A 6,294-nucleotide genomic window follows, 5' to 3' on the forward strand; every position below is an offset into this window, starting at 1 on the left:
ATCCCAGAAATAATGTTTTTTCCATTGAGCTTGATTCCACTTAATATTATCGTTTCCGAAAGCCTTTTTGATTTTTTCAGATATAAATGGTTTTTTGATGTCTTACGGGCATGCAGACCAGCTGCCACTACTTGTCTACGCACTGCTCTCGAGCTTATATCCAATGATTGCTCTCTCACCAATCCAGTTGAACTCTTAAATAGTTGTTTTTTTTTTATTTCTCTCACAATTTGTGGATCAGAACGGGCTGAAGTTTTTCACGGCCTTCATCCGTTATAGACTGTTACTACTGATCCAGTTTCAAAAAACCGACTTACAGAAATAATTATGAAATCACATAAATATTTATGAAATATTTCTCGGAAATCATTTTCTGTAATATGTTGTTTTGATAGTCACTGATAATTTGCTGTTTTATTCAGGTACTGTATTTGCTTTTAGCCATTTTTAAAATTTTTTTGGTCAGTACCTAAAAAACGAAAAGAAAAACACATACTGTTGTAAAAAACTTCTCAAAAAGGATTTATGACAAGCGAAATTGTCGAAGGAAGCAAAAAGCGATAAATATCACAGTAAAAACAACTGAAATTGCAGCAGTTATATGAATGTACAACAGAGTTGCTTTTGTTTTGTCCAAGCCAAAATCGGGTTAATTGAATTTACCAAACATTATTTTTTATATAAAAATGAATTTTGGTTTTATGTTTTAGGTTTTTAAAAAGTGAATAAAGTGCCTAATTTAAAACAAGAAAAACTTTCTCATTTTCTTTATTTTTCAAAAAGTTACAGGGCATTCATTCTCCTTGTAATTTCAGTTGCTTTAGTTTTGGCCACCAGTGTAGGTCACTTGGTATGAGAAGTTTATTGATGCAGGGAGCATTGAATATTTAGCTTATTGTAGGATAATATACGTATGAGTGATAGAACATGCAGGGTAGATATATTAAAATACATATGGCGGTATTGACTCTTGATTCTTGAGAAAAATATTATTTTTTATGATTATTGCTGTGAAAAAAATAGATTTAAAATATTCGTCATTATACCCTCCACCTTGAAAAGGAGGTTATCTTTTGTCATTCCGTCTGTAACATCCCTAAATATTCGTCGTAGACCCATTAAAGTATACATATTCATGATCAGCATAAAATTCCAAGTCGATTTAATGATACTCCTCTGTCTGATCCTATTCCTAGATCTTCAAAATTTAGCAGAACAATTTGTATTGTGTCTAGGATGGCTGGTATTGAAAATGAGATACACTGGTGGCCAAAACTAAAGCAACTTAAATCGCAAAGACAATAAATGTCCTTTAACTTTTACAAAAATAAACAAATCGTAATTATTTTTCCAGTTTTAAATGAGGGGTTTAATTCACTTTTAAGAAACTAAAATTAAAAATACAAAAATAATTTTGAACGAAAAATAATATGTGGAAAACTAAAATGACCCAATTTTTGCTTGGACAAAACTAAAGCAACTTTTGATATTTTATTTTAAAATAATTAAATTTTGGCTAGTAGTCGATAGCATAACCATTATTTTTGATAGCAGCTGCACACCTACGAGGCATTGAATCTATAACACGCTCAATTTGATCCTTGGGTGTGCTTTCCCAGGCACCCCGAATTCTTTAGAAAAAGTTGTGCTTATATATTTCCGAATCTCGCTTGATCTTCCTATCTACGATACTCCAAAGGTTTTCTATGGAGTTTAGGTAAGGTGATTGTGCCGGCCATAACAAAACATCAATTTTTGACTCCCGCAACCAATATTTGACAAGTTTTGATACAAGTTTGGTATCATTGTCATGCTGAAACACCCAAATCAGCCGAATATTTTACTCAGCGTAAGGGAACAACGTGATGTCCAACACATCTTTGTAAACAAACCGATCCACAACTTCCTTTATTTTACGGATAGGCCCAAATCCATAGAAAGAAAAACAGCGCCACGCCATTTTTGACCCACCCTCATGCTTCACTGTACCTTTGCAACTCTGCGGCTTGAGTCCTTCATTTTTTGGTCTTCTCACCGTAAAATTTTTCACGTCTGGGCCTTTAATATTAAACGTAGACTCATCCCAGAAATAATGTTTTTTCCATTGAGCTTGATTCCACTTAATATTTTTGTTTCCGAAAGCCTTTTTGATTTTTTCAGATATAAATGGTTTTCTGATGTCTTACGGGCATGCAGACCAGCTGCCACTACTCGTCTACGCACTGATCTCGAGCTTATATCCAATGATTGCTCTCTCACCAATCCAGTTGAACTCTTAAATAGTTGTTTTTTATTTCTCTCACAATTTGTGGATCAGTACGGGCTGAAGTTTTTCATGGCCATCATCCGTTATTGACTGTTACTACTGATCCAGTTTCAAAAAACCGACTTAGTATACAGAAATAATTATGAAATCACATAAATATTTATGAAATATTTGTCGGAAATCATTTTCTGAGATATGTTGTTTTGATAGTCACTGATAATTTGCTGTTTTATTCAGGTACTGTATTTGCTTCTAACCATTTTTAAAATTTTTTGGGCAGTACTTAAAAAACGAAAAGAAAAACACATACTGTTGTAAAAAACTTCTCAAAAAGGATTTATGACAAGCGAAATTGTCGAAGGAAGCAAAAAGCGATAAATATCACAGTAAAAACAACTGAAATTGAAGCGGTTATATGAATATACAACAGAGTTGCTTTTGTTTTGTCCAAGCCAAAACCGGGTTAATTGACTTTACCAAACATTATTTTTTATATAAAAATGAATTTTGGTTTTATGTTTTAAGTTTTTAAAAAGTGAATAAAGTACCTTATTTAAAACAAGAAAAACTTTCTCATTTTCTTAATTTTTAAAAAAGTTACAGGGCATTCATTCTCCTTTTAATTTCAGTTGCTTTAGTTTTGGCCACCAGTGTATATCGGTTAACGTTTTGGTGTAGCCGCTATATAACAGTACCTTCCGATATTCGGTATTTTGATGATTTTTTCCATATTTTTTTACGGATTTGTCTAAAACTTGGTATTTGTAGGTCATAATGGATTCTACCTCCGGTGGCGAAACATTGTATGTATAGGTCCACGTTTTTGTATAGCTTCCATGTAACGGTACCTCCCGATATTCGGTATCTTGATGATTTTCGCTACATTTTTCTACGAATTTGTCTAAAAAATTGTATTTGCAGGTCATAATGGGTTCTAGATCCGGTGGTGAGATTTTGTATGCATAGGTCCACGTTTTTGTATAGCCCCCATATAACGGCATCTCCCGATATTGGTATTTTGATGATTTTTGTCACATTTCACTACGGATTTGCCTAAAACTCGGTATTTGTAGGTCATAATAGATTCTAGCTCCGGTGGCGAAACATTGTATGTATAGGTCCACGTTTTTATAGCGCCCATATAACCTACCGATATTCGGTATTTTGATAATCCTAGCCACATTTATTCACGAAAATGTTTTAAATTTAGTATTTAAGATGAGATGACAATCCTTAAAGGATTATATTGTCTATAGAGGTTACCGTTTTGGTATGGACACGACATAACGGCCTCATCCACTTTATGGTTTTTTGAAAAACATTATCCAAACGGTCTTACTGTTATTTGTAGTTTTAAGTAGAACGCGTTTGAATTCAGATACTTTCATAAAAAATTATTTTCTTTACCCAATGGTGGAGGGGATTAAAAGTTCGGCCTGGCCGAACTTAATGTGTTTTTACTTGTTATAACCTAACTTCGTTCCAGAGTGTGTAACCATTTTTGCCACTTTTGACTACAAACCTCAAAACATTTTTAAAGCTTCTTGGTCGAATAAAATATTAGGCCTTGTTTACATCGAACATGTTCACATCAAAATCCTAAAAAGCGAAATTTAGTTGCCGGTGTTAAGCAGTTTTTAGCTGCGTGCGATAGCCTTACATTTTGTTAATGTTTATCGAACTCACCTCTCTATAAGTCTATTGTTAGGGGGGGCTGTGTTGCATGTGGCACCATTTTGTAGAATCCACATGTCATGCAATTCAAGTTCTCGCAAAGAAAGTAGGATATCATCACCGTTCACAGTTACGTTATGAAGAAGAAGAAGAAGTTTATTTTTGAAGAAGTGCGGTCCAATGATGCCACCAGCTCATAAACCGCATCAAGCTACTACTTCTTCTGGATGCAATTGTAGCTTTTGCAATGTTTTAAGGTGATATTCTCTTCAAAATCAAAAATTCAACTTATTTACGTTCCCGCTGAACCATAAAAAGACCCCCACGAAGAGTCAAAATTTTGAATAAGTACAACTCGTATTAAATGTGAAATAAGAGTCCGATTGTTTTCAAATTTTGCACATCGTAGTTCAGCGGGGGCAGATTTTTTAATACCCTTCAACATTTTTAAGGAATTTGTTATATGGGGGATATACGAAGATGTGGTCCTGCATATAAAAATAGGCTGTAGTACTCGTTGTCATAGGCTGTAATACTTATTACGAACTTTAAATAAGAAATTTGAAACAATTCCTGTAAAAATGTCGCTTAAATCATCCAAATAGCGAATATTTGGGGGGAACCGTTGTATTGGTGTTTACACGATATCGTGGATCTATATAGACAATTCAGAGGGTAAAGACCTCATAAGGAACTACGTTTGTGTGTGTTTCAGACAATTCCATTGAAAAACATGACTAAAATCATCAAAATCCCGAATATCGGGAGGTTACATAGACAATTTACAGACAAATTGCATAGACAATTTTCTGCCATAGGTTGTAGTACCAATTACGAGTTTTACATTTTTTAGACAATTTCATTGAAGAATGTGGCAAAAATCATCAAAATGCCGAATATCGGAAGGAACCGTTATACGGGGACCTAAATCCCTTCCAGGGGTAGAACACTCACAAATAACTTCTTGTGTAGAAGTTCAAACATTTCCATTTGAAAATGTGGCTACAATCATCAAAATACCGAAAATAGGGGGGTATCGTTGTATGGTGGCTATACGATATCGCGGTCCGATATAGCCCATCTTCGAACTTGACCTGCCTGTAGACAAAAGACTGATCTGTGCAAAATCTATCTTAATTCGGTTTGACTCTAGCGTGATTACAACATACGGGTAGACGGACGGACAGAGCTAAATCGTCTTAGAGTTTTTCGCTGATCAAGAATATATTCAGGGTGAGATAAAAAAATTGCAAAAAAGTCAAACGCCATAATTTTTACATTTTTTAATTTTATTGAATGAAAGCTAAAAATGTCGAAAATAGGATCAAATTTTAGTATTAGTCTAGATTTGTTCGAATTGGTCTCCTTTGGCACGAATTATGGTATTCAAACGTCCAATGAAACCGTCACACGCTGCCCGAATGTTGCTCTGCGGTATTTTGGCCCATTCCCGGCAAAGCACTTGCTTGAGTTGATCGACACTTTGGTATTTTTTAGTGCCAAACTTAGTTTCGAAAATACTCCAGACACAATAGTCTAACGCATTGGTATCCGGAGATGTTGGTGGCCATTGTGCGCTGGAAATGAAGCGTAACCATTCTTGGGTGGCGCGTGCTCAGTGCGATGATGCTGAGTCCTTTTGGAATATCCAATGTCTGCGGCCAAAATGTTTGCGTGCCCAAGGCTTTAATACACCCTCCAGAATATTTTCGCGAAAATATTGGGCATTTATTTTGATGCCACGGTCGATTAATTCGAACGAAGAGCGACCATCGGCTGTTATGGCGGCCCACACCATCACCATGGCCGGTGCTTGAATTCTGGTGGCCAACCGAAGGTGCACATTTTCAGCTGACCTCTTTTGCAAGTAAACACGATCATTTTGTTTGTTTACAAACTGCTGAACGACGAATGTTTTCTCATCGGAGAAAACCAAATTCGGCAGTTCACCACTTTCGGCCAAGCGAAGAAACTCTTTAGCTCTTTTGAGTCGATTTTCTTTCTGATGCGGTGTAAGTTCTTTCACTTTTTGGAATTACAATGGCTTTACACCGAGCTAATTTTTTTTATTTTTGTCAAATTGAATATTGCTATAAGTTCAGCTCACGAGCCATTTTTCGGCCACTGCGACGCGGGTTTCGATCAAGTCCCTTCTTTACTTTTCGAACCATTTCTGCTGGTGTTGCTGTTTTCTTCCGTCCACTTTCTTGACGTAACTGTAACGAGCGATGGTACGAGACACAAAAGATTTATTCACATTTAAATGCTGGTGTGCTCTAACCATAGCCACTTGTGGTTTTCCAGCCGAATATAAAGAAATCACACTACCACGCTTGAATTCCATCACGAATAAC

This window comes from Musca domestica, unplaced genomic scaffold, assembly GCF_030504385.1.
Source record: "Musca domestica strain aabys unplaced genomic scaffold, Musca_domestica.polishedcontigs.V.1.1 69, whole genome shotgun sequence".
NCBI classification, from domain to species: domain Eukaryota; kingdom Metazoa; phylum Arthropoda; class Insecta; order Diptera; family Muscidae; genus Musca; species Musca domestica.